The sequence below is a fragment of the Lissotriton helveticus genome, chromosome 2_2 (genome assembly GCF_964261635.1).
Source record: "Lissotriton helveticus chromosome 2_2, aLisHel1.1, whole genome shotgun sequence".
NCBI classification, from domain to species: Eukaryota; Metazoa; Chordata; class Amphibia; order Caudata; family Salamandridae; genus Lissotriton; species Lissotriton helveticus.
Genome location: NC_136060.1, coordinates 490,968,262 through 490,989,656, shown reverse-complemented (window position 1 = coordinate 490,989,656; position 21,395 = coordinate 490,968,262). Strand labels below are relative to the sequence as shown.

The window sequence follows — 21,395 nt, the reverse complement described above, 5'->3', positions numbered from 1 at the left end:
TGCCACTCCACCCTATGGCACTCACTCCATGAAACAACATGCCACTCTACTCTGTGGCACTCACTCCATGAAACAACATGCCACTCCACCCTATGGCACTCACTCCATGAAACAACATGCCACTCCACCCTATGGCACTCACTCCATGAAACAACATGCCACTCCACCCTATGGGACTCACTCCATGAAACAACATGCCACTCCACTCTGTGGCACTCACTCCATGAAACAACATGCCACTCCACCCTATGGCACTCACTCCATGAAACAACATGCCACTCCACCCTATGGCACTCACTCCATGAAACAACATGCCACTCCACCCTATGGCACTCACTCCATGAAACAACATGCCACTCCACCCTATGGCACTCACTCCATGAAACAACATGCCACTCCACCCTATGGCACTCACTCCATGAAACAACATGCCACTCCACCCTATGGCACTCACTCCATGAAACAACATGCCACTCCACTCTGTGGCACTCACTCCATGAAACAACATGCCACTCCACCCTATGGCACTCACTCCATGAAACAACATGCCACTCCACCCTATGGCACTCACTCCATGAAACAACATGCCACTCCACTCTGTGGCACTCACTCCATGAAACAACATGCCACTCCACCCTATGGCACTCACTCCATGAAACAACATGCCACTCCACTCTGTGGCACTCACTCCATGAAACAACATGCCACTCCACCCTATGGCACTCACTCCATGAAACAACATGCCACTCCACCCTATGGAACTCACTCCATGAAACAACATGCCACTCCACCCTATGGCACTCACTCCATGAAACAACATGCCACTCCACCCTATGGCACTCACTCCATGAAACAACATGCCACTCCACCCTATGGCACTCACTCCATGAAACAACATGCCACTCCACCCTATGGCACTCACTCCATGAAACAACATGCCACTCCACCCTATGGCACTCACTCCATGAAACAACATGCCACTCCACTCGGTGGCACTCACTCCATGAAACAACATGCCACTCCACTCGGTGGCACTCACTCCATGAAACAACATGCCACTCCACCCTATGGCACTCACTCCATGAAACAACATGCCACTCCACCCTATGGCACTCACTCCATGAAACAACATGCCACTCCACCCTATGGCACTCACTCCATGAAACAACATGCCACTCCACCCTATGGCACTCACTCCATGAAACAACATGCCACTCCACCCTATGGCACTCACTCCATGAAACAACATGCCACTCCACCCTATGGCACTCACTCCGCGGCACAACATGCCACTCCACTCTACATCCCTCCACTACACACCACTTCCCACTCCACTCTACCCCACTCCAATCTATCCCACTCCAATGTACCCCAATCTACCCCACCTCACTCTCCTCTGTGCTACAATCTACTCCAATCTACTCCACTCCAACCTAACCCACTCAACCCAGTCTATTCCACTCTACTCCAATCTATCCCCACTCCTATCTACCCCACTTCAATCTACCTGCTCTTCCTCACCCCACTCAAGTCTATACCAATCCACTCCACTACGATCGAGTCTACTCTACCCCCCTCCACTCCAATCTACCACACTTCGATCTACTCCACTCCAGTCTACCCCACTCCAGTCAAATCTAACCAATCGAATGCACTCCAGTCCAAACTAGTCCACTCCGATCTATCTCACTCCAATCTACCCCACTCCACTCCAATCTACTGCACTTCAATTGAATCTACCTTACCTCCATCTACCCAATATATCCCACTCCAATCTACCTCACTCCACTCTACCCCATACCACCCTAATCAACCCTACTACACTCAAATCGACTACTCTCCACTCCTATCTACCCCATGCTCATCTACCGCACTCCAGTCTATGCCAATATATCCCATCCCACTCTACTATGATCTACCCCACTCCAATCGACCACACTCCACTCCAAACTACCCCATCCTACAACAATCTACTTCACTTTGCCCAATCTAACCCAATCCAATAAACCCCACTCCCCCACACCACTCTACCATACTCCAATTTACCCCAATCTACTCAACTCCAATCGACTCCACTCTACCCCGATCTACCGCACTCCACTCCAATCTACCCCACCCCGCTCTAATCTACCCAATACTCCAATCTACAACACTCCACCCCAATGTACCCCACTCCATTTGATTGTAACCTACTACAATCTTTTCAATCTACCCCACTCCAATCTACCTCACTCCGCTTCAGTTAAATTTACCTACTCCACTCCAGTCTACCCCAATCCACTCCCATCTACCCAACTCCACTCTACCCCAATATATCCCACTCCATTCTACCCCGATCTACCCTACTCCTATCTACCCAGTACAATATACCCCACTTTAATCTACCCCACTCTACTACACTCTAATCTACCCCAATCTACCACCCTCCAGCCCTATCTACCCCAATTCAATCTACCATGCTAATCTACCCAACTCCCTTACTCCAATTTATCCCACTCAAATGTACCCCATTGTGCCCACACTCCAATCTATCCCATTCCACTCAACCCCAAACTACCCCATTCCAATCCACCCCACCCCACTCCACAACACTAATGTTTAGCCATGCTGAACAGCAGCCACACTGGTGTACATAAGGCTACAACATATTGCCAAAGTCAATAGCTCTGACATAGGTGACACTAGGTGGTCTTGCCAATGCTTGTTTGTATTATTTTCCTTACTGGTTCACACTTTCTCAGTCGCTCCACCTCGTTATGTTTCTTTCTCTCTCTATCTATCACATGACTATCTCTATCCTTCACCCCCTTAAGGCAGTCGTGGACATGGCACACTACAGGCAGTGCCTGTGAATCCTATGTATTGCTGTGAATAGATCAGGCCCGCCTCTTCTTGAAGCAGTTTGGGACATGGACAGACTACAGGCAGTCCCTATGAATCCTGTGTATTTCTGTGAATAGATCAGGCCCTGCCCCTTCTTGAAGCAGTCTTGCACATGGCACACTACAGGCAGTGCCTGTGAATCCTATGTATTTCTGTGAATAGATCAGGCTCCGCCCCTGCTTGGTGCAGTCTTGCACATGGCACACTACAGGCAGTGCCTGTGAATCCTATGTATTTCTGTGAATAGATCAGGCCCTGCCCCTTCTTGAAGCAGTCTTGCACATGGCACACTACAGGCAGTGCCTATGAATCCTGTGTATTTCTGTGAATAGATCAGGCCCCGCCTCTTCTTGAAGCAGTCTTGCACATGGCACACTACAGGTAGTCCCTATGAATTCAAACATCTAAATAAACTCTATTCTGTTGTCTCACTTTGTTTCCAACCATGGCAGCATTATTTATATTATCTCCTGTGCTGGTAACTTTCCCCCCTCAGGGTGATTGAAATGGATGTGCTCCCTTGCAGTCTTGCTTGGATAGACAGATCTAAAATGTGGCTTATTTTCTGTTTCATTCCTGATGCGAACAAGAAAGGTTTGATTTATAACTCGTTGTCAACAAATCTGTTTATGGGGAAAGCCTTTGAGAAATATATCTGCTTCTTTGACAGAAACACTTAGGTGTGATTCACTGAGCCTTTTCTGTGCACAGCTTTGTCTTACTCATGAGTTTACTTTGCCCTTCTCGTATGTATTACACATCAGATTAGTCTACCTTACTCATTTGTATTACACCTGAAGTTTGTTTACCTTACTTGTGTGTATTACACCTGAGGTTAGTCTACCTTAGTCGTGTGTATTACACCTGAGGTTAGTCTACCTTACTTGTGTGTATTACACCTGAAGTTTGTTTACCTTACTTGTGTGTATTACACCTGAGGTTAGTCTACCTTAGTCGTGTGTATTACACCTGAGGTTAGTCTACCTTACTTGTGTGTATTACACCTGAAGTTTGTTTACCTTACTTGTGTGTATTACACCTGAGGTTAGTCTACCTTAGTCGTGTGTATTACACCTGAGGTTAGTCTACCTTACGAGTGTGTATTACACCTGAGGTTAGTCTACCTTAGTCGTGTGTATTACACCTGAGGTTAGTCTACCTTAGTCGTGTGTATTACACCTGAGGTTAGTCTACCTTACTTGTGTGTATTACACCTGAGGTTAGTCTACCTTACTTGTGTGTATTACACCTGAGGTTAGTCTACCTTAGTCGTGTGTATTACACCTGAGGTTAGTCTACCTTACTTGTGTGTATTACACCTGAGGTTAGTCTACCTTAGTCGTGTGTATTACACCTGAGGTTAGTCTACCTTACGAGTGTGTATTACACCTGAGGTTAGTCTACCTTAGTCGTGTGTATTACACCTGAGGTTAGTCTACCTTACGAGTGTGTATTACACCTGAGGTTAGTCTACCTTACTTGTGTGTATTACACCTGAGGTTAGTCTACTTTACTGGTGTGTATTACACCTGAGGTTAGTGTGGCTTACAATTACTCTTGAGTTTACTCTGCCCTTCTCTTATGTCTTACACCTGAGGCTAGTCTACCTTACTCCTGTGTAGTACACTTGAGGTTAATCTACCTTACTTGTGTGTATCACAGATGAGGCAAGTGCGGTTAACATTTATGCATGAGTTTACATTGCCCTTTGCATATTTCTTACACCAGAGGTTAGTCTATCTTACTTGTGTATATTACACCTGAGGCTAGTCTACCTTACTCGTGTGTATTACACCTGAGGTTAGTCTACCTTACTTGTGTGTATTACACCTGAGGTTAGTCTACCTTACTTGTGTGTATTACACCTGAAGTTTGTTTACCTTACTTGTGTGTATTACACCTGAGGTTAGTCTACCTTAGTCGTGTGTATTACACCTGAGGTTAGTCTACCTTATGAGTGTGTATTACACCTGAGGTTAGTCTACCTTAGTCGTGTGTATTACACCTGAGGTTAGTCTACCTTAGTCGTGTGTATTACACCTGAGGTTAGTCTACCTTACTTGTGTGTATTACACCTGAGGTTAGTCTACCTTACTTGTGTGTATTACACCTGAGGTTAGTCTACCTTAGTCGTGTGTATTACACCTGAGGTTAGTCTACCTTACTTGTGTGTATTACACCTGAGGTTAGTCTACCTTAGTCGTGTGTATTACACCTGAGGTTAGTCTACCTTACGAGTGTGTATTACACCTGAGGTTAGTCTACCTTAGTCGTGTGTATTACACCTGAGGTTAGTCTACCTTACGAGTGTGTATTACACCTGAGGTTAGTCTACCTTACTTGTGTGTATTACACCTGAGGTTAGTCTACTTTACTGGTGTGTATTACACCTGAGGTTAGTGTGGCTTACAATTACTCTTGAGTTTACTCTGCCCTTCTCTTATGTCTTACACCTGAGGCTAGTCTACCTTACTCCTGTGTAGTACACTTGAGGTTAATCTACCTTACTTGTGTGTATCACAGATGAGGCAAGTGCGGTTAACATTTATGCATGAGTTTACATTGCCCTTTGCATATTTCTTACACCAGAGGTTAGTCTATCTTACTTGTGTATATTACACCTGAGGCTAGTCTACCTTACTCGTGTGTATTACACCTGAGGTTAGTCTACCTTACTTGTGTGTATTACACCTGAGGTTAGTCTACCTTACTTGTGTGTATTACACCTGAGGTTAGTCTACCTTAGTCGTGTGTATTACACCTGAGGTTAGTCTACCTTACGAGTGTGTATTACACCTGAGGTTAGTCTACCTTAGTCGTGTGTATTACACCTGAGGTTAGTCTACCTTACGAGTGTGTATTACACCTGAGGTTAGTCTACCTTACTTGTGTGTATTACACCTGAGGTTAGTCTACCTTACGAGTGTGTATTACACCTGAGGCTAGTCTACCTTAGTCGTGTGTATTACACCTGAGGTTAGTCTACCTTACGAGTGTGTATTACACCTGAGGTTAGTCTACCTTACTTGTGTGTATTACACCTGAGGTTAGTCTACTTTACTGGTGTGTATTACACCTGAGGTTAGTGTGGCTTACAATTACTCTTGAGTTTACTCTGCCCTTCTCTTATGTCTTACACCTGAGGCTAGTCTACCTTAGTCGTGTGTATTACACCTGAGGTTAGTCTACCTTACGAGTGTGTATTACACCTGAGGTTAGTCTACCTTACTTGTGTGTATTACACCTGAGGTTAGTCTACTTTACTGGTGTGTATTACACCTGAGGTTAGTGTGGCTTACAATTACTCTTGAGTTTACTCTGCCCTTCTCTTATGTATTACACCTGAGGCTAGTCTACCTTAGTCGTGTGTATTACACCTGAGGTTAGTCTACCTTACGAGTGTGTATTACACCTGAGGTTAGTCTACCTTACTTGTGTGTATTACACCTGAGGTTAGTCTACTTTACTGGTGTGTATTACACCTGAGGTTAGTGTGGCTTACAATTACTCTTGAGTTTACTCTGCCCTTCTCTTATGTCTTACACCTGAGGCTAGTCTACCTTACTCCTGTGTAGTACACTTGAGGTTAATCTACCTTACTTGTGTGTATCACAGATGAGGCAAGTGCGGTTAACATTTATGCATGAGTTTACATTGCCCTTTGCATATTTCTTACACCAGAGGTTAGTCTATCTTACTTGTGTATATTACACCTGAGGCTAGTCTACCTTACTCGTGTGTATTACACCTGAGGTTAGTCTACCTTACTTGTGTGTATTACACCTGAGGTTAGTCTACCTTACTCCTGTGTATTACACCTGAGGTTAGTCTACCTTACTCCTGTGTATTACACCTGAGGTTAATCTACCTTACTTGTGTGTATTATACTTGAGGCTAGCGCGGTTAAAATTTATGCATGAGTTTACATTGCCCTTTGCATATTTCTTACACCAGAGGTTAGTCTATCTTACTTGTTTGTATCACACCTGAGGCTAGTGCGGTTAACATTTATGCATGAATTTACTCTGCCCTTCTCATATTTCTTAGACCTGAGGTTAGTGTGGCTTACTCGTGTGTATTACCCCTGAGTTTAGTGCAGCTTACATTTATGCATGAGCTTAGTTTGCCCTTCTCATATTTCTTACACCAGAGGCTAGTCTACCTTACTCGCAAGTATTACTCCTAAGGTTAGTGCGGCTTACCTTTTAGTCTGAGTTTACTCCGTCTTTCTCTTATGCCTTACTCATGAGCTTAGTCTATCTTACTCTTATGTATTACACCTGAGGTATTGTGACTTATGGTTATTTTTCACTCCTGAGTTTCCTCTACACTTCTGTTATATTTTTCAACTGATGCTAAGTTGTTGTATTTTTATGTCTCACACCTGTGTTTAGTTGGCCTTATGCTTATGCTTTAAGCATGAGGTTGTGGGACTTACTGCTTTTTCTTAAACCTGAGGTTTTACGACTTACTGCTATGTCTTAAGCCTGAGATTAGTGGGACTTACTGCTATGTTTTAAGCCCAAGGTTGTGGGACTTCTATGTATTAAGCCTGAGGTTGTGGGGCGTACTGCTATGTCTTAAGCACGAGTTGTGGGACTTTGTGCTATGTCTTAAGCCTGCAGTTGTGAGCCTTACTGCTATGTCTTAAGCCTGATAATAATAGGCCTTACTGATATGCCTTATGCCTGAGGCTGTGAGACATACTGTTATGTCTTAAGACTGAGGTTTTGAGACTTCTAAGCCTGAAGTTAGTGGGACTAAATGTTATGTCTTAAGTTTGAGATTGCGGGACTTACTGCTGTTTTAAGCCCGAGGTTGTGGGACTTCAATGTATTAAGCCTGCAATTGTGGGACTTACTGCTATGTCTTAAGGCAGAGGTTGTGGAACTTACTTCCATATGTTAAACCTGAGGTTTTGGGACTCACTGCTAGGTCTTAGGCCTGCGGTAGTGGGACTTACTGTTATTTCATAAGCCGTATGTTAGTGGGCCTTACTGGTATGCCTTAAGCCTGAGGTTGTGGGACTTACTTCCGTGTGTTAACCCTGAGGTTGTGGGACTTACTGCTATGCCTTAAGCACAAGTTGTGGGACTTTGTGCTATGTCTTAAGCCTGCAGTTGTGAGACTTACTGCTATATTTTAAGCCTGATGTTAATGGGCCTTACTGTTATGCCGTAAGCTTGAGGTTGTGGGACTCCCTGCTATCTCTTAAACACTAGCTATAGGACTTACTGCTATGTCTTATACCTGATGTTAGTCGGCGTTACTGCTATGTCTTAAGCCTGATGTTAGTGGGCCTACTGCTAAGTCTTAAGCTTTATGTTAGTAGGCCTTACATATATGCCTTATGCCTGAGGTTGTGGGACTTACTGTTATTTCTTAAGCCTGAGGTTTTGCGACTTCTATGTCTTAAGCCTGAGGTTAGTGGGACTAAATTTTATGTATTGAGGTCAAGGTTGTGGGACTTACTGCTATGTTTTTAAGCCTGAGGTTGTGGGACTTCAATGTAATAAGCCTGAGGTTGTTGGGCGTACTGCCATGTATAAACCTGATGCTGTGGGACTTACTGCTATGTCTTAAGGCAGAGGTTGTGGGACTTACCTCCATGTATTAAACCTGAGGTTTTGGGACTCACTGCTATGTCTTAAGCCTGTGGTTGTGGGACGTACTGCTATTTTTTAAGCCGGATGTTAGTGGGCCTTACTGTTATGCCTTAAGCCAGAGGTTGTGGGACGAACTGCTATGTCTTAAGCCTGTGGTTGTGGGACGTACTGCTATTCTTTAAGCCGGATGTTAGTGGGCCTTACTGTTATGCCTTAAGCCAGAGGTTGTGGGACGAACTGCTATGTCTTAAGCCTGATTTTAGTGGGCCTTACTGCTATGTCTTAAGATTTATGCTAGTGGGCCTTACTGATATGCCTTAAGCCAGAGGTTGTGGGACTAACTGCTATGTCTTAAGCCTGATGTTAGTGGGCCTTACTGCTCTGTCTTAAGCTTTATGTTAGTGGGCCTTACTGATATGCCTTAAGCCAGAGGTTGTGGGACTAACTGCTATGTCTTAAGCCTGATGTTAGTGGGCCTTACTGCTCTGTCTTAAGCTTTATGTTAGTGGGCCTTACTGATATGCCTTAAGCCAGAAGATGTGGGACTTACTGTTAAGCCTGAGGTTTTCCGTCTTCTATGTCTTAAGTTTGAGGTTAGTGGGACTTAATGTTATGTCTTAAGCCTGAGGTTGTGGAACTTACTTCCATGTGTTAAGCCAGAGGTTGTGGTACTTACTTCTTTGTATGAAGCCTGAGGTTGTGGGACTTACTGCTATGTCTTAAGCCTGATGTTAGTGGGCCTTACTGTTATGCCTTAAGCCTGAGGTTGTGGGGCTCACTGCTATGTCTTAAGTCTGCGATTGTGGGACTTATTGCTATGTCTTAAGCCGTAGGGTGTGGGACTTACTTCCATGTGTTAAGCCAGAGGTGTGGGACTTACTTCTATGTCTTAATCCTGAAGTTATGGGACTTACTTCTATGTCATAACCTGATGTTAGTAGGCCTTACTGTTATGCCTTAAGCCTGATGTTGTGGGGCTTTCTGCCATGTCTTAAGCCCGGGTTGTGGGACTTACTTCCATGTGTTAAATCTGAGGTTGTGGGACTTACTGTTATGCCTTAGGCCTGAGGTTGTGGGGCTTACTGCTCTGTCTTAAACCTGATGTTAATGGGCCTTACTGCTATTTATTTTGACGGTTTTGTATACCACAAACAAGAACCTTGAGGGTATCAGAGCGCTTTCCAGGGCAAATATAGGTGAATGGCATATTCATATAAATATACATATACAGACTTCTGTGACAACAGTACTGGTAACTATTAGAAATTAGCACATATCTACAACAGTGTACAAGAAAAGTTCAAGTAAATTTGGACATGAGAATTGATTTCACTTCTTTTTTTAAAAAGGCAGCGGACGGGTTAAGTCTCGTTTCTGGGGGTAAGGTGTTCCAAATCCTGGGAGCCTATGTCTTTAGCTTTATGTTAGTGGGCCTTACTGATATGCCTTAAGCCTGAGGTTGTGGGACTTATTGCTATGTCCTAATCCAGAGGCTACTTACTTCCATGTGTTAAGCCAGAGGTTTGGTTCTTAGTTCTATGCCTTAAGCCTGAGGTCGTGCGGCTTACTGCTATGTCTTAACCTGATGTTAGTGGGCCTTACTGCTATGTCTTAACCTGATGTTAGTGGGCCTTACTGCTATGTCTTAATGCTTAGGTTGTGGGACTTTCTTCCATGTGTTAAGTCTGCAGTTGTCGGACTAACTGCTATGCCTTAAGCACGAGTTGTGGGACTATCTGCTATTTGTTAAGCCTGAGTTTTTGGAACTTAAGTCTATTTCTTACGCCTGAGGTTATTGGCCTTACTGTTATGTCTTACACCTAAGTTTCACAAGTTTACGCCTGAAGTGAGCGGACCTTACTTTCATGCCTTGCAGCTGAGTTTAGACTTACTTACTCTTGAGTTTCTATAGATAGCACACATTTGCGTTGCTGTGGGATCAGCAAGAAGGTATTAATGAGGGTCTCACCTGTATCAGGTACTCCTTTTTTGGAAGCCACACCCAGGTTTGAAGAGAAGAGACCAGTATATACATTTGAATTTTTTTTTGAATCAGTGGGGACCAGTTTATCACTGTCAGACTACAGTCTGACATAAACATCATGTTCTTAAGATAAAGTTACTTATCTGTGGTAATGATGTTTCTGGTGGATACAGGATCTAGCTAGGTTTCAACTCTACAAATACATCCAATCTCAGAAACTGTAGACACCCCCATCCAGCAGGAGGTGCCTAGACACTGAAATACCAGGACAAAACGATGCTCTAGGCGGCCGGCTATGTGGATTATGGAGGTGGAATCATGTTCCTAAATGTAACTACTCTTTTTCAAGAGAGCGGTGTGATAAGAGATTGCTGATCAGAAGACATTTTGTGACTTAGAGCCTGAATTAGATCTCACTGAGACCTCATCTCAACGAGCATCTAAGGGGATGGTTTAGATCTCGGGGATGGAATACTCTGTCACAAACCGGATGGCTATCCCGTCTGCCGTATTACGATCTAAGGCTATCCCGTCTGCTGTATTACGATCTAACGGCTATCCCGTCTGCCATAATACAATGTGGCGGCTATCCCGTCTGCTGTATTACGATATGACGGCTATCCCGTCTGCTGTATTATGATCTGATGGCTATCGCGTCTGCCATATTACGATCTGACGGCTATCCCGTCTGCTGTATTACGATCTGACGGCTATCCCATCTGCCGTATTACGATCTGACGGCTATCCCATCTGCCGTATTACGATCTGACAGCTATCCCGTCTGCCGTATTACAATCTGACGGCTATCCCGTCTGCTGTATTATGATCTGACGGCTATCGCGTCTGCCATATTACAATGTGGCGGCTATCCCGTCTGCTGTATTACGATATGACGGCTATCCCGTCTGCCATATTACAATCTGACGGCTATCCCGTGTGCTGTATTATGATCTGACGGCTATCGCGTCTGCCATATTACGATCTGACGGCTATCCCGTCTGCTGTATTACGATCTGACGGCTATCCCGTCTGCTGTATTACGATATGACGGCTATCCCGTCTGCCGTATTACGATCTGACGGCTATCCCATCTGCCGTATTACGATCTGACGGCTATCCCGTCTGCCGTATTACGATCTAAGGCTATCCCTTCTGCTGTATTACGATCTGACGGCTATCCCATCTGCCGTATTATGATCTGACGGCTATCCCATCTGCCGTATTACGATCTGACAGCTATCCCGTCTGCTGTATTATGATCTGACGGCTATCCCGTCTGCTGTATTGTGATCTGACGGCTATCCCATCTGCCGTATTACGATCTGACAGCTATCCCGTCTGCTGTATTATGATCTGACGGCTATCCCGTCTGCCATATTACAATGTGGCGGCTATCCCGTCTGCTGTATTACGATATGACGGCTATCCCGTCTGCCGTATTACAATCTGACGGCTATCCCGTCTGCTGTATTATGATCTGACGGCTATCCCGTCTGCCATATTACGATCTGACGGCTATCCCGTCTGCTATATTACGATCTGACGGCTATCCCATCTGCCGTATTACGATCTGACAGCTATCCCGTCTGCTGTATTATGATCTGACGGCTATCCCGTCTGCTGTATTATGATCTGACGGCTATCCCGCCTGCCATATTACGATCTAAGGCTATCCCGTCTGCTGTATTACGATCTGACGGCTATCCCATCTGCCGTATTACGATCTGACAGCTATCCCGTCTGCTGTATTATGATCTGACGGCTATCCCGTCTGCCATATTACAATGTGGCGGCTATCCCGTCTGCTGTATTACGATATGACGGCTATCCCGTCTGCCGTATTACAATCTGACGGCTATCCCGTCTGCTGTATTATGATCTGACGGCTATCCCGTCTGCCATATTACGATCTGACGGCTATCCCGTCTGCTGTATTACGATCTGACGGCTATCCCATCTGCCGTGTTACTATCTGACAGCTATTCCGTCTGCTGTATTATGATCTGACGGCTATCCCGTCTGCTGTATTATGATCTGACGGCTATCCCGCCTGCCATATTACGATCCAAGGCTATCCCGTCTGCTGTATTACGATCTGACGGCTATCCCGTCTGCTGTATTACGATCTGACGGCTATCCCATCTGCCGTATGACGATCTGACAGCTATCCCGTCTGCTGTATTACGATCTGACGGCTATCCCGTCTGCTGTATTACGATCTGACGGCTATCCCATCTGCCGTATTACGGTCTGACAGCTATCCCATCTGCCGTATTATGATCTGACGGCTATCCCGTCTGCTGTATTACGATCTGACGGCTATCCCATCTGCTGTATTACGATCTGACGGCTATCCCATCTGCCGTATTACAATCTGACAGCTATCCCGTCTGCTGTATTATGATCTGACGGCTATCCCGTATACCATATTATGATCTGACGGCTATCCCGTCTGCTGTATTACGATCTGACGGCTATCCCGTCTGCCGTATTACGATCTGACGGCTATCCTATCTGCCGTATTACGATCTGACAGCTATCCCGTCTGCTGTATTATGATCTGACGGCTATCCCGCCTGCCATATTACGATCTGACGGCTATCCCGTCTGCTGTATTACGATCTGACGGCTATCCCATCTGCCATATTACGATCTGACAGCTATCCCGTCTGCTGTATTATGATCTGACGGCTATCCCGTCTGCCATATTACGATCTGACGGCTATCCCGTCTGCTGTATTATGATCTGACGGCTATCCCGCCTGCCATATTACGATCTGACGGCTATCCCGTCTGCTGTATTACGATCTGACGGCTATCCCATCTGCCATATTACGATCTGACAGCTATCCCGTCTGCTGTATTATGATCTGACGGCTATCCCGTCTGCCATATTACGATCTGACGGCTATCCCGTCTGCTGTTTTACGATCTGACGGCTATCCCGTCTGCTGTATTACGGTCTGATGGCTATCCCGTCTGTCGTATTACGATCTGACAACTATCCCGTCTGCTGTATTAAGATCTGACGGCTATCCCATCTGGCGTATTACAATCCCATTATATCCTATGGGGAACTTAATACGAGTGACAGCATATCCGTCATGTTTGTGACAGAGTATTCCATCCGCCGAGATCTAAATGAACCCCTTAGATGCCTGTTGAGAAGAGGCATCAGTGTGTGCAAGCTCCTTGTGACAGCTCGCAATGGAGGTTCTTGTGATATGTACAAGATCACATGGTTGTGCAAATCTAGGGAAAGAATCAATAAATGGGTGGAGGTCAAGATAATAAAAAACTCATTGTTTGGCAAGTTAGGTCGGACTTTGGCCAGTGGCTGAACTTTCAGAAGTTGAATCCCCTTAGGCCAAGACAGTGCTCCTCATAGGGGCGTGTTGGACAGGCCGCATGTTCGAGCTGTCCCCCCTCCCCGCAATGGGACCAGGACCCTGGCTCTCCCTGCATCCCCAGCCAGAGTCCACAAACGACCACCCGAAGTACCCTGCAATCCCTCCACTACAAGACACCAGCTCCGGACCCAGCTGGCCCGGGTCACCATCTACCCCACGACATCGACCCGGCCGCCATCTTGGGGCACTGCAGCACGAGGCCGCGTGGCCTCAACTCGACCCTAATCCCGGGCCCGGCCGGTCCCGACATCGAGGCCCCACCATCCTCCCAGGAGGCAGAGTGATCACTTGGCGAGTCAATGGGAGAAGGAATCGTCAACGGCTCTCCTCCGCCAGGTGTCGATCACCCCAGGCCGCCTGGGCGCTGGCTCCACCCCCCTGCTGGGTGTCTGGACTCCCTCATCCCGGACCTCCCGGCCCCCAGGCGCGAGGGTCCGGACATCAAAGGGGACCAGACCTATAACTGGGGCAGGGCCAGACCAGGAAGGCAGTTGTATCCTGGAGTCGAGAGACCCGAGAAGAACTCATCCGTAACTGGCCTGCTGGCGCTGCCGCGGCCCTCTACCTCGTGAAACCATCGTCTTGGCCTGCTGGCGCTGCCGCGGCCTTCTGCCTCGTGAAACCATCGTCTTGGCCTGCTGGCGCTGCCGCGGCCCTCTGCCTCGTGAAACCATCGTCTTGGCCTGCTGGCGCTGCCGCGGCCCTCTGCCTCGTGAAACCATCGTCTTGGCCTGCTGGCGCTGCCGCGGCCCTCTGCCTCGTGAAACCATCGACTTGGCCTGCTGGCGCTGCCGCGGCCCTCTGCTTTATGAGACTATCACCTTGGCCTGCTGGCGCTGCCGCGGCCCGATCCACAGACCCTCCAGCTCGAGGATTGTGAGCTCGCCTTTTACCACAACCTGTACCGATCCGGTACCAAGACTGTCCCGCTACCCCCTTTCCCTACAGAGACTAGAAGTGAGAGGACCCCCGGGTCCAAGTTATCCTGTATCGCTGATATCCTTGCCTTAAGAACCTTATATAAAGCCTTGAACCCGACTTGGTGTGGTGCCTGTTTGTGGGGAGGGAGGGTACTTGTCTGTACGATCGCCGGAGACGGTCCCCCTCGGGGATCTCTCCCTCGGTATCCGGCCGACCCTCAGGGTCCCCGTCTAACATTGGTGGCCAGCGACGGGATCCGAACCTACGCATAATCGTACAGAAAGTCACTCGCCCCACCACACACAACAACCATGTCAATAGAGAGCGGAACAACGGAAAAATTTCAGATGGAAAAATTGGAAGACTACAACCACCGGGAACTGAAGCAATATTGCATAGAACTTGGACTTCCAACCACAGGTCTTAGCACAAAGGAAGACTTCAAACGAGCCCTAGAAGCTTGGGCAGAAACGGGTACGGCCGTACCCCGAACACAAACAACCGAAACGAGCCCCGCACCAACTAAAGAAAGAGCGGATCTCTCCCTGGAAGAGATCCGAGAAAGAGAAAAAACCAGACTCCACGAATTAGAACTTGCCCGACTTCGCTTGGATGGGGAACTCAAGCTGGCAGAGCAAAAAATAACCCTGGAACACTTACGGCTCAGGGAAGAGCGGGAAGACAAGCAAAGACAGAGGGAGCTAGAGGAAAAGAGACTAGAGTACGAACATGAGCGCAATCTCAAAGCACTGGAGATTCAGAAACAGAATAAAGACCTCGGGCTCCCCGAACGACCGACCCCGTCTGCCTCGACCGAGCCCAAGGTTCACATCCCCAAAGATGTCATCCGGGAATACCACAAGAACGATGATATCCAGCAGTGGTTTAAAGCCTATGAGGTGGCAATGACCTCCCACCGGATTCCCCGAAGCGATTGGGGAGCCGGATTATGGGGGAGGTTTGTCAACGAAGGGCGGGACGCCCTGCTGCAACTCCCGGACCAGCTAATGACCTCCTACGACCACATGAAGGCCGCCCTCCTCACTCGATACGGGCTCACACCTGAGATGTACCGCCAACGGTTCCGCGACTGCAAACGGATTCCGGGTACAACTTGGGTGGAGTACGTGAACTTTTTTAGCCGAGCCTTCGAGGGGTGGATCAAGGGCAACAAAGTAACCACCTACGAACAACTCTTTGACCTTATCGTATGGGAACACCTGTCGAACAACTGCTTCGTGGAGCTCCGGCAACACCTCCTGGACAGCAAGCTAACCGACCCTCGACAACTCGCCGCCGAAGCCGACCGGTGGGAAAGCACCCGAGTTGGCCGGAGCGCACCCAGCGAAGTATCCAGATCGTATCGCCCCCGAGGGGGAGGAGGAAGTCAGGGTCGGGGGAGAGACCCCGGCCCCTCGTCACCCCCCAGAAACCCCTCGACCCCGGTTGGCCGGGGAAGCCCTGCCGTCCGGGCCGGTTTCCGGGCCAACATTACGTGCCACAGGTGCCAGCGACCCGGCCACTACGCCAGTGATTCCAACTGCCCAAAGAATCCGAACACGACTCCCCGCCAAGTTGCAGCGGCGGCCCTAGGGGAAGAAATAATCCCGGAAGACCAAGAGGAGTACGAGACCGATCCCTCGGAATGGGCACCCGCCGCCATGGCACTGGTCTGCTTAGGGGAGAGAGACATGATTCCGCGGGCCCCCCTTCCCGCCAACACACAGAAGTACGGTCAATGGGTTAACATCAATGGTCGCCGGGCGGAAGCCCTCCGCGACACCGGGGCCAGTGTAACGGCGGTCCGACGCCACCTCGTCACTCCAGACCAAATCTTGCCGAACATTCTTTGCCCTGTTCGATCAGCCGACAACTCCGAAAGCCTATGCCACATGGCCTGCGTCCCCTTCGAGTGGGGAGGAGTAACAGGGATGTTAAAAGTAACTGTCCGCGATGATGCCCCCGTGGACTGCCTCCTAGGAAACGACCTTGAAAGCTCTCCCTGGGCAGCTGTCGAACGGAGGGAGCACCTGGGGATGCTTGGCCTCCCCGAATGGGTCTGCGTCACGACCCGGTCCATGACCGCCCGCGCGGTCCCCAGCCCAGAAGAGCCCGAGTGGCCAGAACCTCCTCCCGCGCTCCTCCCAGAGGAGGCCGCCCCAGAAGCCATTCCCTTGACCCAAACCGAAGAAGGACCCGACCAGCTTCGGGACGTCCCTGACCTGGCACAATGGCGGCAGGAGGGAGGCCCCACGCAGGAACAATTCCGGGCCGAGCAAAAAACCTGTCCTTCTCTCGAAGGACTCCGGCAGCAAGCCCTGGCCCAGAGCACCGGGGATACCTCGGGGGCCCACTGGATCTACTGGGACCAAGACCTGCTCTACAGCGAGCAGAAAATTGCAGAACTAGGGGCCAGTCGGGTGCTGGTGGTGCCCCTTCGCTTCCGAGACTTCCTCCTGAACTTAGCCCACGATGTCCCCCTTGCCGGACACCTGGGGCAGGATAAAACCTACGACCGCCTGGTGACCCATTTTTTCTGGCCCCACATGCGGAAGGATGTCACCAACCACTGCAAGGCCTGCCCCACCTGCCAGGCCAGCGGAAAAAGTGGCCGAAAAATCAAAGCACCATTACAACCCTTTCCTGTCGTCACCACCCCGTTTGAACGAGTGGGAATAGACATTGTGGGGCCCCTCGACCCTCGAACAGCCCAAGGACACCGGTTCATCCTGGTCCTCGTAGACCACGCCACCCGCTATCCCGAGGCCATCCCTCTTCGGACTGTGACGGCCCCCGTGGTGGGCCGGGCCCTGATGGGGATCTTCTCCCGGGTGGGGTTCCCCCGGGAGGTCGTCAGTGACAGGGGCACGAACTTTATCTCCAGATATATGAAGTCCCTCTGGCAGCAATGCGGGGTCACCTACAAATTCACGACCCCCTATCACCCGCAAGGAAACGGACTGGTCGAGAGATTCAACCGCACCCTCAAGGGGATGATTATGGGTCTAGAAGAACCCCTTCGACGCCAGTGGGACGTACTGCTTCCATGCCTCCTGTTTGCCTATCGGGAGGTCCCGCAGAAGTCCCTCGGCTTCAGCCCCTTTGAACTACTGTACGGGCACCCCGTCCGGGGCCCCCTCAGCCTAGTCAAGGAAGGTTGGGAGCAGCCTCCCCAGAAAACTCCCCCGGACATCTACCGGTATCTCCTGGCTCTCCGCAACCAGACCCGGCGGTTCCGAGACACCGCCAAAGCCAACCTCGAGGCCAGTCAGGAGGACATGAAGAGGTGGTACGATCAGCACACGTCCTCCATTGAGTTCGAACCTGGACAACAGGTCTGGGTGATGTCCCCGGTTGAGCCCTGTGCCCTCCAAGACAGATGGTCCGGGCCCTTCAAGGTAATCGAACGCAAGGGGCCCGTCACCTATTTAATCGACATGGAGACTGCCCGGAACCCCCTACGGGTCCTCCATGCCAACAGGCTCAAACCCCTTTTTGTGCGATCCGAACTCAGCCTCCTGATGGCTACCGATACTGGGACAGAAGAAGACTCCGAACCCCTTCCGGACTTACTGAGGGCCCTCGAGCAGGATGGCTCAGTGGAAGGGGTCCAGCTCTCCGAGGCCCTGTCCCCGGAGCAACGCCAAGACTGCCAAACGCTCCTGAGGCAGTTCGCCTCCCTGTTCTCCCTCACCCCCGGAGTCACCCCCTGGTGCCTCCACGATGTGGACACCGGGGACAGCCCTCCTATTCGACACCGAGCATACCGCGTACCAGACCGGGTACGAGCCTGCATCCAGACCGAGGTGTCCAAGATGCTGACCCTAGGAGTGATCGAACCCTCAGACAGTCCCTGGGCGAGCCCAGTCGTCCTGGTTCCCAAGGCAGCTGCCCCGGGCATTGCCCCTGAGCTCCGGTTCTGCGTGGACTATCGAGGGCTGAATGCAGTTACCCGGACCGACGCTCATCCCATCCCCCGGGCAGACGAGCTAATTGACCGGATGGGGGCCGCCCGCTACCTGAGCATCTTCGACCTAACAGCGGGCTACTGGCAGATCGGCCTCACCCCTAGGGCCCAAGAACGATCCGCCTTCTCTACCCCAGACGGGCACTACCACTTTAAAGTCATGCCCTTCGGCATGAAAAACGCCCCGGCAACGTTCCAACGGCTGGTAAACCAGGTACTGGCGGGCCTGGAAGACTTCAGCGCCGCCTACCTGGACGACATTGCTGTGTACAGCCACCAGTGGACCGACCACCTCCGCCACCTGCGGGAGGTTCTACACGCCCTCCAGCAAGCCGGGCTCACCATCAAGGCCAGCAAGTGCCAAGTCGGCCAAGGGTCCGTGACCTACCTGGGACACCAAGTGGGAAGCGGGCTGGTGGCCCCTCTCCAACTCAAGATTGCTGCCATCCAGGCCTGGCAACCCCCTACGAGCCAAACGGAGGTCCGGGCCTTCCTGGGGCTCACCGGATACTACCGGCGGTTCGTGAAGGACTATGGCAGCATCGTGGGGCCCCTCACAGAGCTCACCTCCAAAAAGAGCCCCAAAACCGTCAACTGGACCCCGGACTGCCAATCAGCCTTCGAGAAGCTAAAGACCGCCATGTGCACAGCCCCCGTGCTCCAGGCTCCCGACTACAGCCGGGAATTCATTGTGCAGACGGACGCCTCCGATCATGGTGTGGGGGCCGTCCTCTCCCAACTCAACACCGAAGGGGTCGACCATCCGGTGGTCTTCATCAGCAGACGCCTCTTGCCCCGAGAACAGCGCTGGAGCACCATTGAGAGGGAGGCCTTCGCCGTAGTCTGGGCACTCAAGAAGCTCCGGCCATACCTCTTCGGCACCCACTTCCGGGTGCAAACAGACCACCGACCCCTGCAATGGCTGATGCAAATGCGGGGGGAGAACCCGAAGCTGTTGCGCTGGTCCATCTCCCTGCAGGGGATGGACTTCACGGTGGAACATCGTCCAGGCCAGGACCACGCCAACGCCGACGGCCTGTCACGCTTTTTCCGCCTCAGCGAGGAGAGTCCCCAGGAAGATGGCTGACTCTCCCCGCCTTCAGCTGGGGGGGACGCATGTTGGACAGGCCGCATGTTCGAGCTGTCCCCCCTCCCCGCAATGGGACCAGGACCCTGGCTCTCCCTGCATCCCCAGCCAGAGTCCACAAACGACCACCCGAAGTACCCTGCAATCCCTCCACTACAAGACACCAGCTCCGGACCCAGCTGGCCCGGGTCACCATCTACCCCACGACATCGACCCGGCCGCCATCTTGGGGCACTGCAGCACGAGGCCGCGTGGCCTCAACTCGACCCTAATCCCGGGCCCGGCCGGTCCCGACATCGAGGCCCCACCATCCTCCCAGGAGGCAGAGTGATCACTTGGCGAGTCAATGGGAGAAGGAATCGTCAACGGCTCTCCTCCGCCAGGTGTCGATCACCCCAGGCCGCCTGGGCGCTGGCTCCACCCCCCTGCTGGGTGTCTGGACTCCCTCATCCCGGACCTCCCGGCCCCCAGGCGCGAGGGTCCGGACATCAAAGGGGACCAGACCTATAACTGGGGCAGGGCCAGACCAGGAAGGCAGTTGTATCCTGGAGTCGAGAGACCCGAGAAGAACTCATCCGTAACTGGCCTGCTGGCGCTGCCGCGGCCCTCTACCTCGTGAAACCATCGTCTTGGCCTGCTGGCGCTGCCGCGGCCCTCTGCCTCGTGAAACCATCGTCTTGGCCTGCTGGCGCTGCCGCGGCCCTCTGCCTCGTGAAACCATCGTCTTGGCCTGCTGGCGCTGCCGCGGCCCTCTGCCTCGTGAAACCATCGTCTTGGGGTTGCTGGCGCTGCCGCGGCCCTCTGCCTCGTGAAACCATCGACTTGGCCTGCTGGCGCTGCCGCGGCCCTCTGCTTTATGAGACTATCACCTTGGCCTGCTGGCGCTGCCGCGGCCCGATCCACAGACCCTCCAGCTCGAGGATTGTGAGCTCGCCTTTTACCACAACCTGTACCGATCCGGTACCAAGACTGTCCCGCTACCCCCTTTCCCTACAGAGACTAGAAGTGAGAGGACCCCCGGGTCCAAGTTATCCTGTATCGCTGATATCCTTGCCTTAAGAACCTTATATAAAGCCTTGAACCCGACTTGGTGTGGTGCCTGTTTGTGGGGAGGGAGGGTACTTGTCTGTACGATCGCCGGAGACGGTCCCCCTCGGGGATCTCTCCCTCGGTATCCGGCCGACCCTCAGGGTCCCCGTCTAACAGGGCGTGGTTCTTGCGGGCACAGGTTTCCTACATCCGGAAGGCACACGGCCCCCGGCTCAGAAGGGTAGGATAGAACTTCTAGCCAGTGTGTGAGGTACAAGGTACTAATGTGGTTTACACTCTCCACAGACAGCACTGCCTGGCCAGGCAAGGGGTACATGCAGTGCTTAATTTGTAAAACATAAAACAGGTGCCAGGGCCCTCATTAGGAGGCCACTGCAGCTTGCACCACCCTTTGCCCCCCAAGTACCTGTAACAGCACAACTATCAACCATCACACACCCACAAGTGTGACAGGTCAGACTATTCTAGGCCTCCAAATCTACAAGAA

At 50.7% G+C, this 21,395-nt stretch overlaps 1 protein-coding gene across 1 annotated transcript in view; it reads right to left on the bottom strand.

The window, feature by feature from the left end:
- The window catches only part of LOC144821564 (dedicator of cytokinesis protein 2-like), a 3,201,295-nt gene that overhangs the window by 2,597,109 nt on the left and 582,791 nt on the right, over positions 1-21,395 (bottom strand). The gene's annotated exons all lie outside the window — the stretch shown is intronic.